The sequence below is a fragment of the Hypanus sabinus genome, chromosome 20 (assembly GCF_030144855.1).
Source record: "Hypanus sabinus isolate sHypSab1 chromosome 20, sHypSab1.hap1, whole genome shotgun sequence".
Classification (NCBI taxonomy): domain Eukaryota; kingdom Metazoa; phylum Chordata; class Chondrichthyes; order Myliobatiformes; family Dasyatidae; genus Hypanus; species Hypanus sabinus.
The window spans coordinates 62,941,435-62,965,851 of record NC_082725.1 but is presented as its reverse complement, the minus strand read 5'-3'; the positions used below and the strand labels follow the sequence as shown (position 1 = coordinate 62,965,851).

Sequence of the window (24,417 nt, the reverse complement as noted above, 5' to 3'; positions counted from 1 at the left end):
ATTTCCTTGTTCTGTCTGCTATTCTCACACTAGACTATACCCCTCCCTCCACCTCTTCCTCCTTTGGTTATTCCACCACCCATTATCATCTTCAATCTCACAAACTTCAGAAGGAGGTTCTCACCTGCTTCAAAACAACATCAATCATACTGATGGCCAAGAGCAAGATGAGGTACTTCAAAAACTACCATCCACTAATACTCACACCTAATGTGATGAAGTGCTTTGAAAGGTTGGTCATGGCAAAATTTAACTCCTGCTTGGACGCACTGCAAATTGCCTACCACCACAGTAGGTCTACAGTAGATGCAACCTTGATGATTCATCACTTTGGACCAATGGGAAAACAGCAATATCTACATCAGCTTGCTGCTTATTAATTACAACTCAGTGTTCAACATAGTCATCCTCTCAGTAGTAATCTACAAGCTTCAAAACCTGGACTTCTGTACCACTCCCTACAACCGGATCCTTGACTTGCTCAAAGGGAAACCATAGTCAGTGTGGATCGGAAATAACATCTCCTCACTGACAATGAACAAAGGTGCGCCTCAAGAATGCGTGCTTAGCTCACTGCTCTACTATCTCTCTATTTGTGACTATGGCTAGGAGCAGCTCAAACACCAACTATAAATTCACAAATGACAATTTCCAGTGGCAGAATCTCAAATGGCGATGAGGAAGATCTAGACAGATTGGCTGGTTTAGCGGTATTGCAATAACAGCAATGAAGTCAGCATCAACTGGACCAAGGAATTGATTGTGAACTTCAGGCAAGGAAGGTGGGAGAACAGGCAGCAGTATTCATTGAGGGAGCAGCTTCATTTTCCTGGGCATCAACGTGTCAGAAGATCTATCATAGGCCCAAAATGGTAATGCAATTACTAACAAGGCATGACAATGACAATGTCATCAAAGACGAGCAAATTTCATTTAAAAATCTTTATTATTATTATTAACAAAATAAGATACATTAAGTCAATATGTCATTATGTACAATAAGGAACTAAATTAGCAAATAACTGATTAACAAAGCTAAGAAATATATCAATGAGAAAATAAAGTGTTAAGAATATATTTTTTGAAAAAGGAAAAAAAAAACCCTGTTAACTAAATCAATCCGCCAACTCAAGTCCACTTAAAAGAAAAATTGTAAGGAAACCATATTAATTAACTCAAATCAGATATGAACCCCACCTTTTCTCAAAATCAAATTGAGGATCAAAAGTTTGACTTCTGATTTTCTCCAAACTAAGACATAACATCACCTGAGAAAACTATTGTATCAAATTAGGAGCAGAAGCATCTTTCCATTTCAACAGAATAGTCCTTCTGGCCAATAATGTAACAAATGCAATTACATATTGGTCTGATGGAGAAATACCATGAATATATCGAGGGATTATACCAAATAAAACTGTCAATTTATTAGGTTGTAAATTAATTTTTAAAACTTTAGAAATTGTAGAGAAAATAGACTTCCAAAAAATGTTTCAGTACAGAACACGACCAGAACATATGTGTCAATGTGGCTGTCTCAGTTTTACATCTGTCATACTATCAACACATTTTAGACAGTCTCTCCTTTGTCAAATAGTAACGATGTACAATTTTAAATTGAATTAAAGAGTGATTGGCACAAATAGAAGCGTTCACTAAGATGGCAGCAGTAAAGAGAAGCAGAGAGCAGCCATCGCTTAGGCATTGGCAGGCGAAGTCAGTGTGGTGCCCCCCTCACGTCTCATGGCTTTGTTGGGTCAGGCATTAAAATGACAGCAGCATCAGGGTCTTCCGCCGCCCCCCCCCCCCCCTCCCCAGTATGACAATTGATTTGTTCAGAGGAAAAGCAGCTGTGAAAGATGTAGAGGAGGAGAAATTTCCCACTCAACTCAGCAGGCATATCAAGTTTGGGCAGAAGTCCCAAGTGGAGTATGCTCGGTTCTCCCCAGATGGCCAGTATTTGGTTACAGGTTCTGTCGATGGCTTTATCTAAGTATGGAACTTCACTACTGGCAAAATTAGAAAGGATCAGAAATACCAAGCACATGATAACTTCATGATGATAGATGATGTAGTCCTTTGCATGTTTCAGTCATGACACTGAAATGTTAGCAACAGGAGCACAGGATTAAGGTGTGGAAGATACAGAGTGGTTAGCGCCTACACCAATTTGAACCTGCTCACAGTAAGGGAGTGACCCGTTTCAGTTTCTCCAAAGACAGCAGTCAGATTCTCAGTGCATCTTTTGATCAAACAATCTGGATTCATGGTCTAAAGTCTGGAAAAACATTGGAGTTCAGAGGTCACACATCATTTGTTAATGAAGTGACTTTTACACAAGATGGACATTATATTCTCAGTGCATCCTCTGATGGCAGTGTAAAGATCTGGAACATGAAGACAACAGAATGTGTAAATACATTTAAGTCATTGGGAAGCTCTGCTGGTACTGATATTACAGTGAACCGTGTACACCTATTGCTGAAGAACCCTGAACATTTTGTAGTGTAACCGATCAAATACGGTGGTCACCATGAACATGCCAGGACAGATTGTGAGGAGCTTCAGTTCTGGTAAAAGAGAGGGAGGTGATTTTGTGTGCTGCTGCCCTTCTCCTCGTGGCGAATGGATCTACTGTGTTGGTGAAGATTTTGTGCTTTACTGTTTTAGTACAGTGACTGGAAAGCCGGAAACAACATTGACGGTTCATGAGAAAGGCGTTATTGGAATTACTCACCATCCACACCAGAATCTAATTGGAACCTACAGTGAAGATGGTCTTAAGCTGTGGAAACCTTAAGTACTTGATTTTATCTCCTGTACATTTAGCTGTAATGTTACTGCATAGGATACTAGGTTCAACAAAATATCTTTAAAAAATGAGCAAATTTCAACATATGTACTGCCCACCAATAAAACTATTAAAATATGGTCTGATAATTGCCACAGAGATGTTGAGACTGCTATAATAGTATTGATTGGAACATTTTTAAGACCAGTTCCAACAGCATTGATAAATACACTGATAGTTACCTCCTATATCAGCTTTTGTGAAGATAAATGATCACTACTGAAACAATTATCAGCTTCAGTAATAATAAACCCTGCTTCAACACAGAGCCTAGCTGTGTCTGGAGAAGGAGGTAGCCTTTAAGAGCGGAGATAAAGAAGAGTTTAAAAAGGCTAATTACAAGCTGGGGATGGCAAACAGAGCTGCCAAATAGCAATATTCAGTCAAACTGCAAAACCAGTTATCTGCAAATGACTGTTATGCTAGACCATTATCAACAACACAAAGAAGGCACCGCACCACCTCACCCCTACCGATGACACCCATCTCCCAAACTGGTTAAATGAGTCTATTACAAATTTGACTCTTAGATCACATTTCAAAGACTGAAGGTGCTCATTCAGCCACATCACCAATGCCCTACATCCTTTCACAAACAAGAGAAAATCTGCAAATGCCGGAAATCTGAGCAACACACACAAAATGTTGGAGAACTCATCAGGCCAGGCAGCATCTATGCAAAAAAAGTACAGTCCATGTTTCAAAAGAGATGGTCTTGTCAAAGTGTTTCGACTCAAAACGTTGACTGTACTTTTTTCCCCATAGATGCTGCCTGGCCTGCTGAATTCCTCTGGCATTTTGTGTTGCCCACACTCTTTGTTCTCAATGAAGTGGAGGCGAGGAAGCTGTTCAGGAAGCAAATTATCAGGAAAGCTGCTGGCCTTAACTGTCTCTCCTGCCATCCTCAAACTATGCTAAAAGTTGCCTATAGTCTTCAGACATTTTTAATCAGTTTCTTAAACTATATATTGTTCCAGCATGTTTCAAGAAATCTGTTATAATTCCCCCAAAAAAATCAAAGATGACTGGACTCAATGACGATACATCAGTTGTACTCAAATCAATCATAATGTCGACTTTTGAAAGGCTGGTCATGTAATTTCTCTAATCCACAACTCAAATGTCTAGGTCCACTGCAGTTCAGCTACAGAGCTGGCAGTTTATCAGAATCAGGTTTATTATCACAGGCATGTGTCATGAAATTTATTGACTTAGCAGCAGTACTACAATACAATGCATGATAATATCAAAGGAGAAAAAATAAAACATTTAAATCAATTACAGTAAATATACATGTATATTAAACAATTAGATTAAAAATAGTGCAATATCAGAAATAATATATAAAAAAATGAGGTTTCATGGGCTCAATGTCTATTTAGAAATCAGATGGCAGAGGGGAAGAAGCTGTTCCTTAACAGCTGGGTGAGTGCCTTTAGGCTTATGTACCTTCTTCCTGATGGTAACAATGAGAAGTGGGCATGACCTGGGTGATGGGGGTCCTTAATAATGGACAACAGTTTTCTGAGACACCACTCCTTGAAGATGTCTTGGGATACTAGGGAGGCCAGTACCCAAGATGGAGCTGACTAATTTTACAACTTTCTGAAGCTTCTTTGTGTCCTGTGCAGTAACTCAACAGCCCCCTCCTCACATACACCAACAGTAATACAACATTCTGGACTTCACACCACAGCACCTTGACTCCCTGGTACACAAGTTAGGATTCTCTGTGAACTTCAGTTCAACCTTCATTACCATTATCCCTGAGCTTCTGCAAGAGAAACTTACCAAACTTAATGTACCAGTCTCATCTGCAGGTGGATCAGAAACTTCCTCTGTGACAGGAAGCAGTATGTGAGACCAGGCAAAGCACATCTCCACATCCCACTCACTCAGCACTGATGTTCCATAGAGTGTGTTCATGCCCTTCTCATATTTTCTCTATACACCAATGACTATTTCCAGTAATCCATCGAATAAACTGATAAAGTTTGCAGAAGGCACCAATTATCATAGGACTAATCACAAGAGGTGACAAATCCAAGTACCACCAAGAAGTCCTTGTGCAATCAGACCTGGAGATGAATGCTATCAAAACCGTGGAAACACATATCAACTTTAGAAAAAAAAACACAAAAATACATCTGCAGATGCTGTGGATCAAAGAATACATACACAACAATGGAGATAAAGGGGGGAGGGGGAGGGGGTAAGCATAAAAGAGCTTTCTCTCCCCTTTCAATTTTCTGCTTCTTTATCTCTACAGTTCTTTCATGCTTATCCCCTACCCCCTTTATCTTTCTTCTGATTGGTTTTCCACCTGACGCCTCTAGGCCCTACCTCCTCCCCTATCTCTATTACTGGGCTTTGGCCCTCTCTTCCCCCCCATTCCTGATGAAGGGTCTCAGCCCGAAACGTTGGTTACTCTTTTCTCAGATGCTGCCTGACCTGCCGAGTTCTTCCAGCGTTCTGTACGTAACTTTAGAAAAAATTTGTTTCCTTCCCACCTACTCATCATCAACGAGTCTATAGTAGCACCATTTCAATATTCAGTTTTCTGCACATCATTATCTTGCAGGACCTCATGTGGGGAAAACCGTATCTTCTCTATTAACAAAAAAGGCTCAGCAGAGGATGTACTTATGTGGCAGTTGGTAAAATTCTATCTACCCCGGAACATACTGGTGCAATTCTACATTGTCATCATAGAGCCCTTACTGTCTCTTTAGTGAAGCATCCTCTCACAAAAACTACAGCGGCCTGTTAGGACAGGAAAAAAGGTCATTGGCTGCAGTCTACCATCACTGCAAGTCTTGTTCAGGACAAAGAAGCTGGCAAGAAAAACTACTATGGACACCACCCACCCAGCAAGCAGCCTTTTACAACAGCTCCCTTCTGGAAAGCGCTATAAGGCTATTAAATCCAGATATTGGATGTTTTGAGAGGAGGAGATTTCAATCTGATCCATTGACTGAGTACAAAAGGCAGCAGCAGGTTGCTGCAGCGATAAAGAGATTTGACCGGCAGCCAACTGGCCTTTGGGATTGATTAGCAAGAGCAAATTAAAGGAAGGCAGCAGCAAGCGCAGCAGACATCGTCTGAGTGGACAGAGTCAGAGTGGTGATCTTGAGGCTTTAGCTCTTTGAGGCTACAGCGAAGAGAAAGCAAAGAAAATCTCAAAATTCTCTTCTCTTCTTTACATCTGCTCAACGAGAACAGTACAGTTGCCAGTTAGGATAGTTGAATGCTCCTCTCGCAGAATTTGGGAAGGCAGTGTTCCTGATGAATGCATTCAGATGCAGCTTCTACCATCTACATTATAGAGTTGGAGCTGGATGAACTCCAGATCATTTGGGTGGCTAAGGGGGTGATTGATGGGACATACAGAGAGGTAGTTACATCCAAGGTGCAGGGCACAGGAAACTGGGTGACAGGAGGGGGAAAGGGGTTAAGGAATCAGTGCAGAGTACCCCTGTGGCCTTCCCTTTCTACAACAGATATACCACTTTGGATACTGTCAGAAGGGGATGACCTAAGAGAGGAAAGTCATGGTGATCGGGTCTCTGGCACTATTTCTGTGATTCAGAAGGGAAGGGGAGAAATGAGGCATGCAATGGTGATAGGGGATTCGTTAGTTAGGGGAACAAACAGGAGGTTCTGTGGGCGAGAATGAGATTCCTGGATGGCATATTTCCTCCCAGGTACCAGGGTCTGGGATATCTCAGATTGAGTCCTCAGTATAAGGATGAAGAGGCAGAAGTCGTGTACGTAGGTACCAATTACACGGGTAGGACAAGTGTGAAATTCTGCAAAGGGAGTTCAGGGAGTTGGGTGCTAAGTTAAAAGGTAGGACCTCCAGCACTGTGATCTCAGGACTGCTACCCATGCTGCATGCTAGTGAGGCTAGAACTAGGACGATTATACAGTTTTATACATGGCTAAGGAGTTGGTGTAAAAGGGCGGGCATAAGATTTTTGGATCATTGGGTTGCCTTCCAGGAAAGGTGGGACCAGTACAGGTTTGCACCTGAATGAGAGGGGGACTAATATCCTAGTGGGGTTTAAGCTAGAGTTGCAGGGGGATGGGAACCAAAGTGCCAGAATGCTTAGTGGCAAGGTTGTGGAGGCAGATGTTAGTAGAACCTCTGACAAAGTTTGGAATCAAAAGTTTGAGCATGGTGTGACTAGTGTCCTGAGCTGTATATATTTCAATGCAAGAAGTATCATAGGAAAGGGTGATAATGGTGCTGAAGATGAGGTAGCTGGTTTACAAACAGAGGCAATGTGTAGTGAGAAGCTGTTGATAGGGCAAAATTGCAGTCAACAGGATGAACTGCAATGTAAAAGATGGAGAAAATTGAAAAAGGCAAACAGTACTGAAGGTGTTATATTTGAATATGTGCTGCATATGGAATAAGGTAAAAAAAAAAATCACAGCACGGTTGCAAATTGGCAGGTATGATGTTGCAGGCATCACTGCATCATGACTGACAGAAGATTATATAGCTAGGAGCTTAATGTCCAAGGATATACATTGTATCGAAAGGACAGGCAAGAAGGCGAAGGGGGTGGTGCTGCTCTGGTAAAAAATGAAATCAAATCAATAGAAAGAGGTGACATAGGTGTTGGATCATTGTGGATAGAGCTAAGGAACAGCAAGGGTAAAATGACCTTGATGGGAGTTGTATACAGACACCTAAACAGTAGTAAGAATCAGGCTACAAATTACAATGGGAGACAGAAAATACATGCCAAAAGGGCAGTGTTACAATATTCATGGGGGATTTCAATATATAGGTAGACTGGGAAAATCAGATTGGTGCTGGATTCCAAGAGGGGGAAGTTTTTAAAGAGTGCATTAAAGATGACTTTTTAGAGCAGCTCGTGGTTGAGCCCACTAGGAGATCAGCTATTCTGGTTTGGGTGTTGTGCAATGAACCAGAATTGATTAGAGAGCTTAAGGTAAAAGAACCCTTAGGGGAAAGTGATCATAATATGATCGAATTCACCATAAAATTTGAGAAGGAGATGCTAAAGTCAAATGAATCAGTATTACAGTGGAGTAAAGGAAATTACAGAGGCATAAGAGAGGAGTTGGTCAGAATTGATTGGAAAAGAACACTGGCAGGGATGATGGCACAAAAGCAATGAGTGGAATTTTTAGAAAAAATTCAGAAGGCACAGAATATATAAATCCCAAAAAGGAAGAAGTATTCCAAAGGAAGGGTGATACAAGTGTGGCTAACACGAGAAATGAAAGCCAACATAAAAGCCAAACAGAGGGCACATACAGAGCAAAAATTTGTGGGAAGTTGGGAAGCTTATAAAAACCAACAGAAGGTAACTAAAAAGTAATTAAGGTTAAGATGGAATAAGAAAGCTAGCCAATAATATTAAAGATGATACCAAAAGATTTTTCAGATACATAAAGTGTAAAAGAGAGGTGAGACTGGATATGGACTGCGAGAAAGCGATGCTGGAGAGGTAGTAATGGGGGACAACGAAATGGTGGAGAACTGAGTAAGTATTTTGCATCAGTCTTCACTGTGGAAGACACTAGCAGTATGATGGAAGTTCCAGGTGTCAGGGCATATGAAGTGTGTGAAGTTACCATTATTAGAGAGAAGGTTCTTAGGAAACTGAAAGGTCTGAAAGTAGATAAGTCACCAGGAGCAGATGTTGTACACCCCAGGGTTGTGAAAGAGGTGGCTGAAGAGATTGTGGAGGCATTAGTTGAATCTTTCAAGAATCCTGGAATGGTTCAGGAAGACTGGAACATTGCAAATGTCACTCCACTCCTCAAGAACAGAGAAAGGCAGAAGAAAGGAAACTATAGGCCAGTTAGTCTGACCTCAGTGGTTGGGAAGATATTGGAGTCAATTATTAGGGATGAGATGTCAGGGTACTTGGAGGCACATAATAAAATAGGCTATAGTCAACATGGTTTCCTCAATGGAAAATCTTGCCAGACAAATCTGTTGGAATTCTTTGAGGAAATAACAAGCAGGATAGACAAAGGTGAATCAGTTGATGTTGTGTACTTGGATTTTCAAAAGGCTTTTGACGAGGTGCCACACATGAGGCTGCTGACCAAGTTACAGGAAATATTCTAGCATGGATAAAGCAGCAGCTGATTGGCAGGAAGCAAAGAATGGGAATAAAAGGAGCCTTTTCTGTTTGGCTGCTAATGACTAGTAGTGGTTCACAGGGGTCCAGGTTGGGACTGATTCTTTTTTTTAAGTGATATAGTATGGCTTTGTTGTAACGTTTGCAGATATATGATCTTAGGTGGAGGGGCAAGTAGCTTTGAGGAAGTAGATCGGCTACAGAAGGACTTAGACAGATTAGGAGAATGGGCAAACAAATGGCAGATGAATATGGTATCGGGAAGTATATGGTCATGCATTTTGGTAAAAGAAAGGGTTGACTATTTTCTAAATGGAGAGAAAATTCAGAAAAACCTTAGGAGTAAAGGAGACTCCTTGTGCAGCATTCCCTAAAGGCAAATTTGCAGGTTGAGTCTGGTGAGGAAGGCAAATGCAATGTTAGCATTCAATTCAAAAGGACTAGAATATAAATGCAAGGATGTAATGATGAAACTTTATAAAGCACTAGTGAGACCTCACTTGGAGTATTGTGAGCAATTTTGGGTCCCATATCTTAGAAAGGATGTGCTGAAACTGGAAAGGGTTCAAAGGAGGTTCACAAAAATTATTCCAAGATTGAATGGCTTGTCATATGGTAGGTTACAGAGATGTGTCTGGGCCTGTATTCTCTAGAATTCAGAAGAATGAGGGGTGACCTCTCTGAGACCTACCAAATAGTGAAAGGCCTTGATAAAGTGGATGCAGAGAGGACGTTTGCTATGGTGGGAAAGTCTAAGACCAAAGGACACAGCTTCAGAATAGACAGGCACCCTTTTAGAACAAGAGATGAGGAGGAATTTCTTTAGCCAGAGTAGTGAATCTGTGGAATTCTTTGCTTCAGGCAGCTGTGGAGGCCAAACCTTTTTAATGCAGAGGTTGATAGACTGTTGATTGGTCAGGTCTTGTAGGGATATGGGCAGAAGGCAGGAGATTGGGACGGAAAAGAAAATTGGATCAGCCATGATGAATAGCGAAGGAGACGCGAAGGGCCAAAATGGTCTAATTCTGTTCCTATATCTTATGATCTTAAAACCTTCACAAAGTCTTAAAAGTTTCTTCCCCCAAGCAGATAATATGTTTAACCATTCTAATTAGCCCCTCCCACATCCCCCGTCTATTACCTCAGACACTGCACTGTAAAGACTTTAAACCACTTTGTATGTTATTTACATTGTGGTATTTATTTATTTTTGCACATTTATTCCACATCTCTACTTCTAACCTTATTTTATATAATTATTTATTATTGCTGAATGTTGTTGCTTTTGTTGCATATCATACCAACACACCACAGCAAATTTCTAATACATGTAAATGTACACGGCAAATAAATATGAACTTTGATCCTGGAATGGAAAGCATTCTGACTGGTTGCATCACTACCTGGAAGTAAAGCTCCAATATACAGGATTGAAAGAGGCAGCAGAGGGTTGTTAACTTAGCCAGAACCATCAAGGACATCTTCAGATGATGATACCTCAAGAAGGTGACATCCATTATGAAAGATCTTCACCATCCAGGACACGTCTTCTCCTCATTACTACCATCAGGAAGGAACTACAAGAGCCTGAAAAGACACACCCAACATTTTAGGAACAACTTCTTCACCTCCCCCATTAGATTTCTGAGCGGTCCATAAACATTACTTCATATTTGCACTACTTTTAATTTTTTAAATACTTTTTATTGTAAGTTATACTTTTTTTATGCCTTGCACTGTGCAACTGGCACAAAACAACAAATTTTACAACACATGTCAACGATAATCTAGGGCTTGGCATATTCACTACCTGAAATAATATGTATCACTTGACAGACAATATCAGCATGTTCATAGCCATTCGGTTGCTGAAAAAGCATTAATTACTCAATCCTGAAACATCAAGATTAGTTTCAGTTTCGTTTCCCATTAAGTTAAAAAAAAACAACTCCTAGTAAGAGTATGCAATGAGGAACATTAACAGGTAACATGTTAGTAAATTTCTCCAATTTTCACTTGAAAGATAGTACTAAAGATGTTTGATCATTCCTGTTCTAGATCACACCATTCTGTAAATACATCTCCATATTTCCCCTCCCATTGACAATCAACTTAAATGTGTGTCTTTTGGTAACTCCTCCTCCTGTCAGAGGATTTCAGAGTTTAGTTGATTGTTTTCTTTGGAATTCAGCAAACTTTATTTAAATTTGAGTTCTAATGATCCCCAGTGTTACTGTGATGAGGCTGCCTCTACAGCTTTCCACAGTAAATGCAATTTATATTTTAAAATGGTACTTGATCTCAAGTGTCAATTGAGTTTCGTTGGAGGTCTAAATCTGAAAATTCAAATCTACATTATGATGGTGCTCTAGAATAAAGCCTGTTGAAGAGGTACACAGTTAGTCTCACTTGGCATTCTCTGACATATGCATCCTTGTTAGTGTCTTTTCTGCCCCATATACTTGATGAATAATAAAATCTATCAGCTCCTTTCTGTACTACTTATTCTAACACGTTATTCCTCAGGAGTACCAACAGATAACATTCCCATACTTTTCCTCCTAAATGACTTAATAAGGACTTGAAGATGACAATTATTTCATGCATAGCAGCACCCCCTCCCCACAAATGTCTTAGTCCTGCCAAGCTACTATTAGAAATAATTTGTCCCTTCCCAGATTATCTGATAATTTCTTTCACTTTGAAAGTCTCATCTAAACTTCTTTAAAATAGTCTTCTAATGACTCTAGGATATACACCAATTACACATCAAGATGTACTTCCCCAACTAATTTTAAATACCTCTGTCAGATCACCCCATGCTTCATCTGAGAAGAGCCATCACAGCTTTCCTGGTCTACTGTATAACTAAAGTCCTTCATTTCTCGGATTTATTTTCCACATACTGTCTGAAACTTTTACAACTTTCCTGATATGTAGTACCTATAATTGGACACAGTATTATAGATGTGGCCAAACCAAGGTTTTTATGAAATTCATAACTTGTTCGTTCTTGTACTCTGATTTTATGTTCAAAACCACTGAACCATAGAACATTACAGCACAGAAACAGGCCTTTTGGCCCTTCTTGGCTATGCCGAACCATTTTTCTGCCTAGTCCCACTGACCTGCACCTGGCCCATATCCCTCCATACACCTCTCATCCAAGTACCTGTCCAAGTTTTTCTTAAATGTTAAAAGTGAGCCCACATTTACAGCTCCATCTGGCTGCTCATTCCACACTCCCACCACTCTCTGTGTGAAGAAGCCCCCCCCCCCAATGTTCCCTTTAAACTTTTCCCCCTTCACCCTTAACCTTTGTCCTGTTTTTTTTTTCTCCCCCTAGCCTCTGGAAAAAGTCTGCTTGCATTCACTCTTATCTAAATCCATCATAATTTTATACACCTCTATCAAATCTCCCCTCATTGATCCAGAAGAATGAGGGGAGACTTGATAGAGAACCCTGGATCCTATGTGTTATTTTAACTACTTTGTCATTCTGTCTTGCCACTTTCAATAAACCTTACACACACACTCTTTTGATTTTAGACTACAAGATCAGAAGACAGAGGAGCAGAATTAGGCCATTTGGCCCTTCAAGTCTGCTCTGCCATTCCATAATTTATTATCCTAATTTTCTGCCTTCTCCCTGTAACGTTTGATGCCTTACTAATCATAAACCTATCAAATTCCACTTTAAGTATACACAATGACTTCTACAGCTGCCTGTGGCAATTAGTTCCATAGATACACCACACTCTGGCTAAGGGAATTCCTCCTCATGTGTTCTAAAGGGACATCCTTGTATTCCGAGGCTGTACTCTTCCACTATAGGAAACATCCTACGTCCACTCTATTTAGGCCTTTCAATATCAAATAGGTTTCAATCCTTCATTCTTCTAACCTGTAGCAAGTACAGACTCAGAGCCACCAAATGTTCATCATATTCGCAGGATTGTTCTCATGAACCTCCTCTGGACCTTCTCCAGCACATCCTTTCTTAGACAAGAGTCCCAAAACTACTCTCAAATCTATCTTTGGTGTGGTGCATGTGGATTACCCAGCTAGAACAGATCTATAGAGGCAATGCCCATGAGATTAACATGGAAGGACTGCACTCATTGCCATGTAGTTTTACTTACTCTTTGTGAGGGTTTCTGATCTTAAATACTTCCTTTTCCTGCACAAAACAAGCAATTGCATTTTACTTGGCATTCCCATAGTTTGCCACACTACAGAGTATAGTTTTTAAATCACTCTCTCATCCTCCCTTTCAAACAATTCATTGGAAGCAGAAAACACTGATCAGGTGAAAACACTGCAAACACAAGAGCATTCAGTTAGGAACAGGAAAGGCCACTTGGCGGCTTTAGCCTGCTTTGCCATTTAAAAAGATCGTAACCTCAACTCTGCGCTCCTGTTCTACAGTGACCTTTCAGCCTCTTGTTCATCAAATATCCATCGAGCTTTGCCTTAAGAACATTCAAACAATAGGAAACAGGCAGGATTATCTGGAGTTCAATCAATTCCTCGTGAAACGACCTGACTGTGCACAGCCCAGAAATGCTGCTTTTTACTCCCCACTGGTTTATTCTGCCCAATGATCCATCAAGGAGTCTGTAGTCTACAGGATAATAATCGTTAAGCGCAAAATCTTTCTGTAGTGTTAAACCACTAATTAGGAGAATGTTTCTAGTGATGAAAGGTCAAACATCTGCTTTAGTACAAGACAAAGAGAACCCCAAAAAAGCTGCTGAATAAATATTAAAGTGTTTGATTAGATACTTGAAAGATGGGCAACAGTTATTGGACTGTTTAAAAATCAGTATTAGTTCGGGCTGATGAAGGGAAGACAAATATTATGAAACCAATTGGAGACATAAATGGTTCCTCAGCTAGAAGGACAAGGTACCATGACATGCCAATATGGATGTAGTGTTGACAAAACAGACTGCACCAGAAAATCCACATAATGGTTGGTAATTCCCAAATCCAGAGTCCAGAGAAGCTGCTGCATATTAATATCGCGCTACCTTCTTAGTGCGTTCTCCGGAAAGGAGCTTCAAACCCACCAGACAAAACAAGACTACCCAGACACACCATGTCAGGAGACCTACTCTGGCACCCAACAAACCAAAAACTAAAGCTACACGACCTACACAAAACCTCATAGTTGCATATAGTTATAGTTAACATATAGTTTCAACAGTGCAGACAATACCATAATTGATAAAAAAAAAAGACCATGGCACAGTAAAAATAGTCCAAAGATGTTAAAAGACTATAAGTTCGAAAGAAACCACCACACAGTTTCCACAAGTCAAGCAGAATACTAACTGTACTTGATGGGGAAGCTGCTAATACAACTGTTGCAGCTATCACCAGCCTCAACACATGGTCAACCTAATGTACACCCAACCATCCTCTGTAGTGATGCAGAACTCAAAAAAAAACTGACAATGAGATTTATAAAGGGCTGCAAGGAGAATGTCGTTTGATTGCTGTGTTGGGATGATACAATTGCCATGTGAGCTAAACCAGAGAGCTCAATGGTACCAAAGTTGGAAAGTCATATGAAGACCATGTTCAAGAATGTAACAAATATTTCACCTTATGTTACACAATCAGTAATTCTAATAATGCTTTAAGTGCAGTATATGAATAAGGTAATTGAACCATTGAATGTTATTACTCTATTAATTGTACTAATAGAGCACTGTTAGTGAAGAGTGTTTTATTCCCTGCTCCCATCAAGCTAGACAGCCTTTCATTCCTTCCAAGTTTTTATATAATCTCATAAGATTTGGCTAAGCATCTAATATAGTTTGCCTTCAGTGCTTAGAGTCAAACATAGATTAACAGGCTACATGTTGCAATAAGCTCCAGAGCTAGTTTAACTCACTTACTTGGGCCCTTAGCCTCCAGTGGGGTGGAGCTACACCATCAATGACATCCCGTCTTCATGGCCAGAGTTCATCAACACTTCTGCAATCCATTGCATCTACTGTACAGGGGATTGTTCTATACAGCCTCACCAGAGCCCTGCTAGCAGGCTTTCCCCATTTTTACCTTTCAGGTAAAGCCCACTTCAATTTCTAATTTCTGGATATCAAAGTGAACACCTCATACTTGTCTGAATTAAGCTCGAGCCGCCACTTCTCCACCCAAATATCTAGATTATCTATTTCCTGTTCTCTCCTTCAACAACCTTCCTCAACTGCAGGCTGGTGGCAGATATCCATGTGTCACTCAATTCACCATGATGTGGCACACATAGATAATCAATGATTTCACCCAGACCGTCTTTTCACTATTACAATTTACCTGATCAGGAAATGGCTAATGCAACAAGAAATAAGATTCATGGAAAATGAAGAACAAATTCTTTCAGAATAATCCCACAAATAATTGTACTGGTCTGAGTTCCCAAACTGAGAGCCAGCTGTGCTAAACAGATTCAGAACAGGACTACATGCAGCCACATTCACGGTTGCACTCCGCCAGATTCAAAGTTAATTTATTATTAAATTTATTCACCATATACAACTCTCAGATTCATTTTCTTGTAGGCATAAACAGTAAATTCAAGAAACACATCGGAATCAATGAAAGAGCATACCCAACAGGACAGACAAATGTTCAAATGACCCCACTTGGAGTACTGTGCTCAGTTCTGGTCATCTCACTGCAGGAAGGATATGGAAACTATAGAAAGGGTGCAGAGGAGATTTACAAGGATGCTGTCTGATTAGGAAGCATGGCTTATGAGAATAGGTTGCATGAACTTAGTCTTTTCTCCTTGGAGTGGCAAAGGATGAGAGGTGACCTGATAGAGGTGTATAAGATGATGAGAGGCACTGATCATGTGGATAACCATATAACAATTACAGTATGGAAACAGGCCATCTCAGCCCTTCTAGTCCGTGCCGAACACTTACTCTCACCGACCTGCACTCAGCCCATAACCCTCCATTCCTCTCCTGTCCATATACTCATCCAATTTTTTTTTTAAATGACAAAATCGAACCTGCCTCTACCACTTCTACTGGAAGCTCATTCCACACAGCTATCACTCTGTGAGTAAAGAAATTCCCCCTAGCGTTACCCCTATACTTTGCCCCTCAACTCATGTCCTCTTGTTTCAATCTCCCCTACTCTCAATGGAAAAAGCCTATCCACGTCAACTCTATTAGTCAGAGGCTTTTTCCTCAGGGGTGAGACGGCTAACACCAGAGTGCAGTTTTAAGGCGCTTGGAATTAGATAGAGGAGATGTCAGGGGTAAGATTTAAAAAAAAACAGAGAGTGGTGAGTGCATAGAACGGACTGCTGGCGACGGTGGTGGAGGTGGATATGACAGGATCTTTTAAGAGACTCCTGGACAGGTACATGGAGCTGAGAAAAATAGAAGGCTATGTTCAACACAGCATTGTGGGCCAAGGGGCCTGTATTGTGCTGGAGGTTTTCTATGTTTCTACGTTTTTGACGACATACAAACCGTGGTCAGGATCACAGTGGAAAACTCTCTTGATACGTAGAGCAGTTATCACTTAATCGTTAGATGTTCCAGGTCGGGGGAACAAGTGTGCGACAAGACCGCTGTGTCAGAGCACACACAAAGTTTATCATGAAATACAGACTCCCACCTGAGTCAGCAGTTCGTGTCTCGAGAAGCCCTCGGGTCCTACTGATGTATCCAGTGAGCTACGCCTTTCTGAAACACAAGAGCACAGTAATTTCTCATTCTCTTCCAATAGAGCAATCTTCCCTTTCAGTCCTTAGTCTTGTTCTCCAGCTAACAAGATGAAGTAGAGGAGGTTTCATTCCCCTGCGTTTCAGTCAAGTTCGGAATCCTCCTCTGTTCCTTGCCTTACGGCTACGGCCATATACCTTAGTCTGTTTAAATGTGCCGTTCCTACATGTTTTACAGTTAAACCGCCGTCATCCAGATTATTTCATTTTCTTAAAGACCAGGGTGCAAAGAAATTCCTTTAGCTGCTGAGATAAGGCACGGTATTGCACGTTGTTGAAGGGATCGCAAGTGGCTCATTATGTTAGACGTACAACTGCCGTCCGACTATTTGAGAGAGCTTCAGCAAGCAGATCTTTCTGAGGTCTCCCTCCCTTGGTAATTTTGGGAAAGACTTTAGCTTCACTACCGACGGTAGCAACGGCCGAGCGTCGCTTTAATACACCGCAACATCCGCGTGCCGGACGGCAGCAATTTCCGGTCTGTCAGGCGGCGGTCGCGTGAAGACGAGGGCGCGTGCGCAGTGCGAGCTGTCAGAAAATGGCCGCTTCCTAGGCGAAGGGAGGAAGGAGCTTGGTGAAGAGCTGTTGTCTGAGGCGGGAGCGAGAACCGGCTTCTTTCACCGCCTCAGGTAACCTGCCGCGCCCGGAATTCGGGCTTTGCTTGGGGTCAGAAGGATGTGGTGTGGGCTGGACTAACTTCGGCGACCGTCCCTGGGCTGGAGTTGGTGTTCACCTGAGAGGAGTATGAGGGGCGGAGGCGGGTAACTACAGGCTGGCAGGCGCCTCATCCTTTGCTTCGTAGACAGCGACCGGGGGGAGTTACAGCCCTCAGTTTCTGTGCCTAGACCCGGTCGACAGCTTGCCCATCTCGCCTTCCTTGCCCGTTGTTCGGCTCGGCTGGATATTGTGTTTTATTTTTCTCTGTGAATACTTGTTTGTGAAACTTAATATTGATTTTACAAATAGGATATGTCAGTCGGTAGTATAGGACACAGAGGTCACGAATTTAGACAAAAAGAAGTTCTTAAAAGCCTTAGCAATTGTATTAGTGTAACTGACCGGGAATTACAGGTTCAGGAGTGTAGTTCGAGGATTTGCACGATGCCACTGTTTCCACTAGTTAACTGAACTGACAGTTCAATTGGTACTGAAATGTCAGAACAGATTAGCTCTGCAGAGTAAGAGATTCTTTGTTAAAGAATCTGTTATGAATACATGATCCATGAAATTGGAAAACCTAGACTGGTTGTAATAACAAAATGTAATGTACAGAAAACAAGATTTCTCTGTATCCGTGATCCCACTTAGTTCCTGCTTCTCTGAACTTCATATTTTTCTCTTATATCTCACAAGTACTCTGCTTTGTACTGTTTCCCGGAATTCAGTGATTTCATCTTCTGCCTTCAATAGAGCATTCATGCTATACATTTCATAATTAAGGAGCAAACAAGAGAAAGGCAGCAAATGGAGGAATTGGAAAAAGATACACTTCTATATTGACTTAAATTTTTTTCAAGATATTATTGCTAAAGTATGAAATAGAGTAGAAGTTTACTGTCACAATAATAATCGGTGAGGGATGAATGTGAAGATTTCAAAATAACACCTTGGTGTTTATCATTCAGCTGAATGGAGCTCATTCAGCTGAAAGTCCTTCTTGGGATGAAGTCCCTCTATATTGGAGAAGACAATCCTCTGGGATATGACAAACCTGAAAAATATCTGTAGATGCTGGAAATTCAGAGCAACATACAAAATGCTGGAGGAACAGTTGACATTTTGGGCTGAGACCCTTCTTAAGGATTCAAAAGGGTCTTGGTCTGAAACATCAACTGTTTATTCATTTCCATAGATGCTGTCAGACCTCCTGAATTCTTCCAGCATTTTGTGTGTGTTGCCTCTGGGATTTGAAACTCTTTCTAGGCCTCGTGCTACCTTAAATACTACATTTGACAGTTTGGGCATGAATAAAATTTTAAAAAAGTATTTCCAAGGTGTGAAAGATAACATTTTAAAAGCAAAAGTAGTCTGGGTGTAAAGAGAATAGTGAAGTGGAAAGTTTTAGACTGAAGCAAGGGCAATCAGTTGGATGCAAAAATGACAAATGGCTTTTAATCTGTGGAAATGTAAGAGCTTTCTTACATTTGGTGCCTTTTAGAAGGGAATAAAGTAAATGGAAGGACAGTGACCAGTGTGTAGGAACAAGAGAAAGTGTATGTCCATTGTCAAAAGGCGCTGAATAGGCATAATTTTCCTTCCAGTTGAAGCAGAGCTTAAAGAACATGGAGGATTTGCTGGAAGTGTATATATCAGTAGAATAACGCTTTAAACCTCATCATGAGCCATAGCATTAGAGGATGTTGCCAGTACTAAAAAGCATGTAGCTATGAGGAAGGATTTGTGAAACTAAAGTGGTTTAGTTTGGAAAGAGGAGTTGAAGGGAAGGACACTTGATACAGCTATCGATGAAGGGTGGGGTTGGCTAATGTAGTTATAAAGGTCAAGTTAAACTACTGGTTATTCTGGATGTTTTAAAATAGCAATGTCAAGTTTAATGGATTAATTTCATATGAAGAAGCTTTTGCTCACCTTAACCAGAAGGATTAATGCTTTCTGTTACATCAAATTTTTTCATTTAAACATTTTACAAAGAAAATTTATAGCTGATCTTTTGATGGCAAGCAATTATAGTCTGAATCTAACTTGATGATTTTCAGTTTATTTGGAAAATTGTGAATTAGTTTATTGGAACTTGTCTGATGTACATGAAGTAATGCAGTTTTCCTTGTCTGTTCTTCTGGGTATAGACTTTAACTGTCAATTCAATCAGCATCACCGGATGAGTGCAGATCATTGGTAATGTTTTGTTTAATCTATCATTATACTGTATCAATGACAGAACACTCATTGTACCTGCAGCCCAGTCCTATTTCTGTAACATTTTCCTTTAGATCCCTAATTGATACAGTCCTTTTGATGCAGTCTTTTTCTATCTGCTAACCTTTCTTAAACCCTCCTTAACCCATTTTTGTATTTGTGCCAATAATTCTAATCTCTTATGAAATTTACCTCATGACATTGTTCTTAAAACAGTTGAATTATAATCTCTGATGTTTACTGAGTATTTGTACTGGTTTCTTTTTGAGATTTCATTGTGACTCTGCTGTTAAGATAGTCATGTACTTTTATTTCAACTGATCCTCTAGCAACTTTTGTTCATTCATGTCAGTAGACCTAGAAATTTGTTTTCTTCCATTATTTGTCTAATTAGTTGCCTTGGTCCATGTGAACACTTGATGAACTGTTACCAATTCAACAAGAATATGTCCCAAATGTGAGAAAATCTACAGATGCTGGGAATCCAAAGAACCACAAACAAAATGCTGGAGGAGCTCAGCAGGTCGGATAGCAGTAAAGAGCAAACAGTCAATATTTATTTATTTATTTATTGGGCTGAGATCCTTTGTTAGGCCCGAAACATTGACTGTTTGTTTTTTCCATAGGTTCAGTACTGAGTTCCTCTAGAATGTGTGTGTGAACATATGTATGCTATTAGGTATAATTTCTTTGCAAAAGTATGTAGCTGGTGTTACTAGAAATATTAATTTTGGGCTTAGAAACTATTTGCAATTTAACTTTGTATATCATCTGTTTTCATGTTCCCTTGCATGTTGTGCTCATAACTTTTATTGAAGTCATTTTGCAACATTAAGTATAGAACATTATTTTGTGCAGTTGATCTATGCTGTTAGACAATGCAGTTTAGAAGTGTATATTTTATATAGATTATTATGACATACCCAACCTAATTCCTTCTCCACATATGTAACACACTTATTAAGCTTATTACCACCTTTGGTTTTGAAATTGAGATTTATTGCTCATTTGTTTGACAGGCTGACCCATAGCAGTATTCTCTTCCTGTTTCAGACTTAAGGATTTTGTAATAACAATGAACAAGTTTCTCTAAACCTTAGTTATGCAAGGAATCCTTGTGTTGCAACTTTCAGAGAACATGGAACAGTACAGCACAGTGCAGGCTCTTCAGCCCACTGAAGAAAATGCCATCCTTTTAACCTACTCTAAAATCAATCTAACCCTTCCCTGCTCCATAGTTTTCCATTTTTCTATCATCCAGGGGCCTTTCTAAGATTTTCTTAAATGGCCCTAGTGTACCTGCCTTTATCACCACTCCTGTCAGGGTGTTCCACATACTTATCACTCTGTTTTTAAAAAAAACTTACCCAGACATTCTCTCCATACTCTCCTCCAAACACCTTAAAATTATACTCCCTTTTACTAGCCATTTCTGCCTTGGGATAAAGTGTCTGGCTGTCGACTTGATTTATGCCTTTTATCATCTTGTACACCTCTATCAAGTCACTTATCAACTTCTTTTGCTTTCAAGAGAAAAGCCTTAGCTTGCTCACTCTCTCACTCCTCCTGAACGCACTGTCCTCCACTCTCTCCGCACTAATCCTAACCTCACCATCAAACCCGCAGACAAAGGTGGTGCCATAGTAGTCTGGTGGACAGACCTCTACCTCACTGAGGCCAAAGGGCAGCTCTCTGACACCTCTTACTTACCCCTGGAACAGGACCCCACCAAAAAACATCAAACCATTGTCTCCCGTACCATCACCACCCTTATCAACTCCGGAGACCTTCCATCCTCAGCCAAAAAACTCATAATTCCCACACCTTGAACTGCTCGATTTTACCTCCTCCCCAAGATCCACAAGCCTCACCAGTTCCCCAACACCACCACACTCCTCCGGTTGGCGGAACTGGTATTCATACTTAGTAACTTCTCTTTTGGCTCTTCTCACTTTCTTCAGGCCAAGGGTGTAGCTATGGGCATGCGCATGGGCCCCAGCTATGCCTGCCTCTTCGTTGGTTATGTGGAACAGCCTATGCTCCAAATCTATACTGGTACTGCTCTCCAACTTTTCCTTCACTACATTGGTGCTGCTTCTTGCACCCATGCTGAGCTCGTCAATTTCATCGACTTGACCTCTAACTTTCACCCAGCCCTCAAATTCACTTGGTCCATCTCGGACACTTTTCCCCCCTTTCTCGATCTCTCGGTCTCTATCTCTGGAGACAGACTGTCCACTGACATCTTCTACAAACCCACTGACTCTCATAACTACCTCGACTATACCTCTTCCCACCTTGCCAAATGCAAAACATGTTATTCCCTATTCCCAGTTCTTCCGTCTCCGCTGCATCTGCTCCCAGGATGAGACTTTCTGTTCCAGGACATCTCAAATGTCCTCTTTCTTTAAGGATTGTGGTTTCCCTTCTGCTGTCATCAATGATGCCCTCACTCGCATCTCCTCCATTTCCCGCACTTCGGCCCTCACCACATCCTCCCGTCACCACAACAGGGACCGAGTTCCCCTTGTCCTAATCTACCACCCCACCAGCCTCCGGATCCAGCATATTATCCTCTGCAACTTCTGCCACCTTCAACAGGACCCCACCACTAAGCACATCTTTCCCTCTCTTCCCCTGTCTGCTTTTCGCAGGGATCGTTCCCTCTGTGACTGCCTGGTCCACATGTTCCTCTCCACAGATCTCCCACTTGGCACTTATCCCTGCAAGCGTAAGTGCTACACCTGTCTCTACACCTCCTCTCCTATCACCATTCAGGGCCCTAAACTGTCCTTCCTGCTGAGGCAACACTTCACCTGTGAGTCTGTTGGGGCAATCTATTGCATCCGGTGCTCCTGGTGCGGCCTGCTGTACATTGGCGAGACCCGACGCAGATTGGGGGACCACTTCGTCGAGCACCTCCGCTCCATCCGCCACAACAGACAGGATCTCCCGGTTGCCACTCACTTCAATTCTGCTTCACATTCCCATTTAGATATGTCCATACATGGCCTCCTCTACTGCCATGATGAGGCCAAACTCAGTTTGGTGGAGCAACACCTCATATATCGTCTGGGTAGTCTCCAGCCCCTTGGCATGAATATTGAATTCTCCAACTTCCGGCAATTCCCTTCCTCTCCTTTCTCCCATCCGAGTTTCACTCTGCCTCCTCCTCCAGCTGCCTATCACCTCTCTCATGATTCTGCCTTCTTCTACTACAAAGTGCTTTCCCCTTACATTCCTTCTTCTCCTTTCCTGCCTTTCCCCTCCCCCACCCCTTGATCTTTCCTCTTATTGGTTTTTCACCTAGCACCTACCAAGCCTTCTTTCCACCTTTCCCCCACCTTCTTTATAGGGCCCCTGCCCCCTCTGTCTTTAGTCCTGAAGAAGGGTCTCAGCCTGAAACGTTGACTGCTCATTTCCACGTATGCTGCCCAACCTGCTGAGCTCCTCTAGCATGTTGTGTGTGTTGCTGTGACCACAGCATCTGCAGTATACTTTGTGTTTCCTAGCTTGCTCAGCCTTTCTTCAGTGGGCATGCTCTCTAGTCCAGGTAGCGTTCATTTAAATGTCCTTTGCACCCTCCCTAAAGCTTCATATCCTTCCTATAAAGAGGCAAGGAAAACTCAACATGATATTTTAAGTGTGATTTAATTAGGGTTCTATGGAGCTGCAACATTACTTTGTGGCTCTTGAACTCAATTCCCCCAACTAATGAAGGACAACTCAGTATACACTTCCTTAACAACATATCAACCTGTGCAGCAACTTTGAGGGATATATGGATGTAGACACCACCCCCCCCCCCCCCATCCTTCTGCTAAGAATTTTCTTTGAAATTATTATGAAATTTAAATTGAATTATTTTCTATTTTAACTAGAGAACAGTTTCAAGGAAGTTTTACTAATGAAGAGCATCGCAGCATTAAATGCAGTCCAAGGTGTTTAAATAGGGCAAGCAGTGATTTATACTGTAACCCTTGTAGACTAGTGGAGCTTGATAAGTTGCTTACTGAACTGTATCAGTTCAGCATTCAGATTTATACCTCAGCAGTTACATATCTACAGTTAAACTTGTACCTTAAACCCTTTCAGTTTTGGTGTACGTATAGAACAGAGATGTCATTTCAGATTCTTCCACATTTGCTAATGTTGAAGTATTAGTCATGAAGCACGATTGCTGAATGATACAGGAAATTAAACGTTACCTTTACACTCCCCCCCCCCCCCCCCCATCCCTAACTCTGCAACAAATTGATGTCTTTGGGAGGTGGTTGTGATTTTCTGTGTTTTATGCCGCCTATTAATTATGAAGCAACACACACAAAGTGCCGGTGGAACGCAGCAGGCCAGGCAGCATCTATAGAAAGAAGTACAGTTGAAGTTACAGGCAGAGATCCCTCATCATATTAAATATGAAGCAGTTTTGTCATGGATTGGTATATTACAGCTCTTTGCAACAGCAAATACTTCTGAAAACAAGACCATGTTTTAGGCTGTCTGGTTGTATCTTATGGTAGTACTATCATTTCTACTAAGCCTAATTGTCTTGAAAGCACCCAATCCAATACAATAACTTTGATTGCTGCACTTTAAAAAAAAAAATGTTTTGGAGCAAGTTTATTTTTGTCAACCTAGGAAGATTGGGATATAAAGATGTGAGCACTCAGTCAAACATGGGCATTGCTCGAAAACTGTTGCCATCAATCCACAGAACGATCATTGATCATCCAGTAAGGAGCTAGCCTGCCCTTTTGGTGTAAATTGATCATTTTTGGTGTTGATCTTGCCTGTTTTTTTTTTGTTTCTGA

At 41.1% G+C, this 24,417-nt stretch overlaps 2 protein-coding genes and 1 pseudogene across 6 annotated transcripts in view; 2 read left to right on the top strand and 1 right to left on the bottom strand.

Moving 5' to 3' along the window:
• ripk1l (receptor (TNFRSF)-interacting serine-threonine kinase 1, like) overlaps positions 1-17,184 on the bottom strand; it is a 95,335-nt gene extending 78,151 nt beyond the window's left edge. Inside the window, exons 1-2 of the mRNA XM_059945637.1 lie at positions 16,624-17,184; positions 10,477-10,566 (exon numbers count right to left, since the gene is read on the bottom strand). The gene's annotated coding sequence lies outside the window, so the exon portion shown is untranslated. The remainder of the gene's footprint in view (positions 1-10,476; positions 10,567-16,623) is intronic.
• LOC132378638 (WD40 repeat-containing protein SMU1-like) lies at positions 240-8,308 on the top strand (annotated as a pseudogene).
• A 50-nt stretch (positions 17,185-17,234) lies between the features above and the next one.
• LOC132378588 (dnaJ homolog subfamily C member 13) overlaps positions 17,235-24,417 on the top strand; it is a 190,033-nt gene continuing 182,850 nt past the window's right edge. For 4 of the 5 annotated variants that reach the window (XM_059945636.1, XM_059945635.1, XM_059945634.1 and 1 more), the window contains exon 1: positions 17,235-17,358. The gene's annotated coding sequence lies outside the window, so the exon portion shown is untranslated. The remainder of the gene's footprint in view (positions 17,359-24,417) is intronic. The other variant, XM_059945633.1, reaches the window with a different exon arrangement.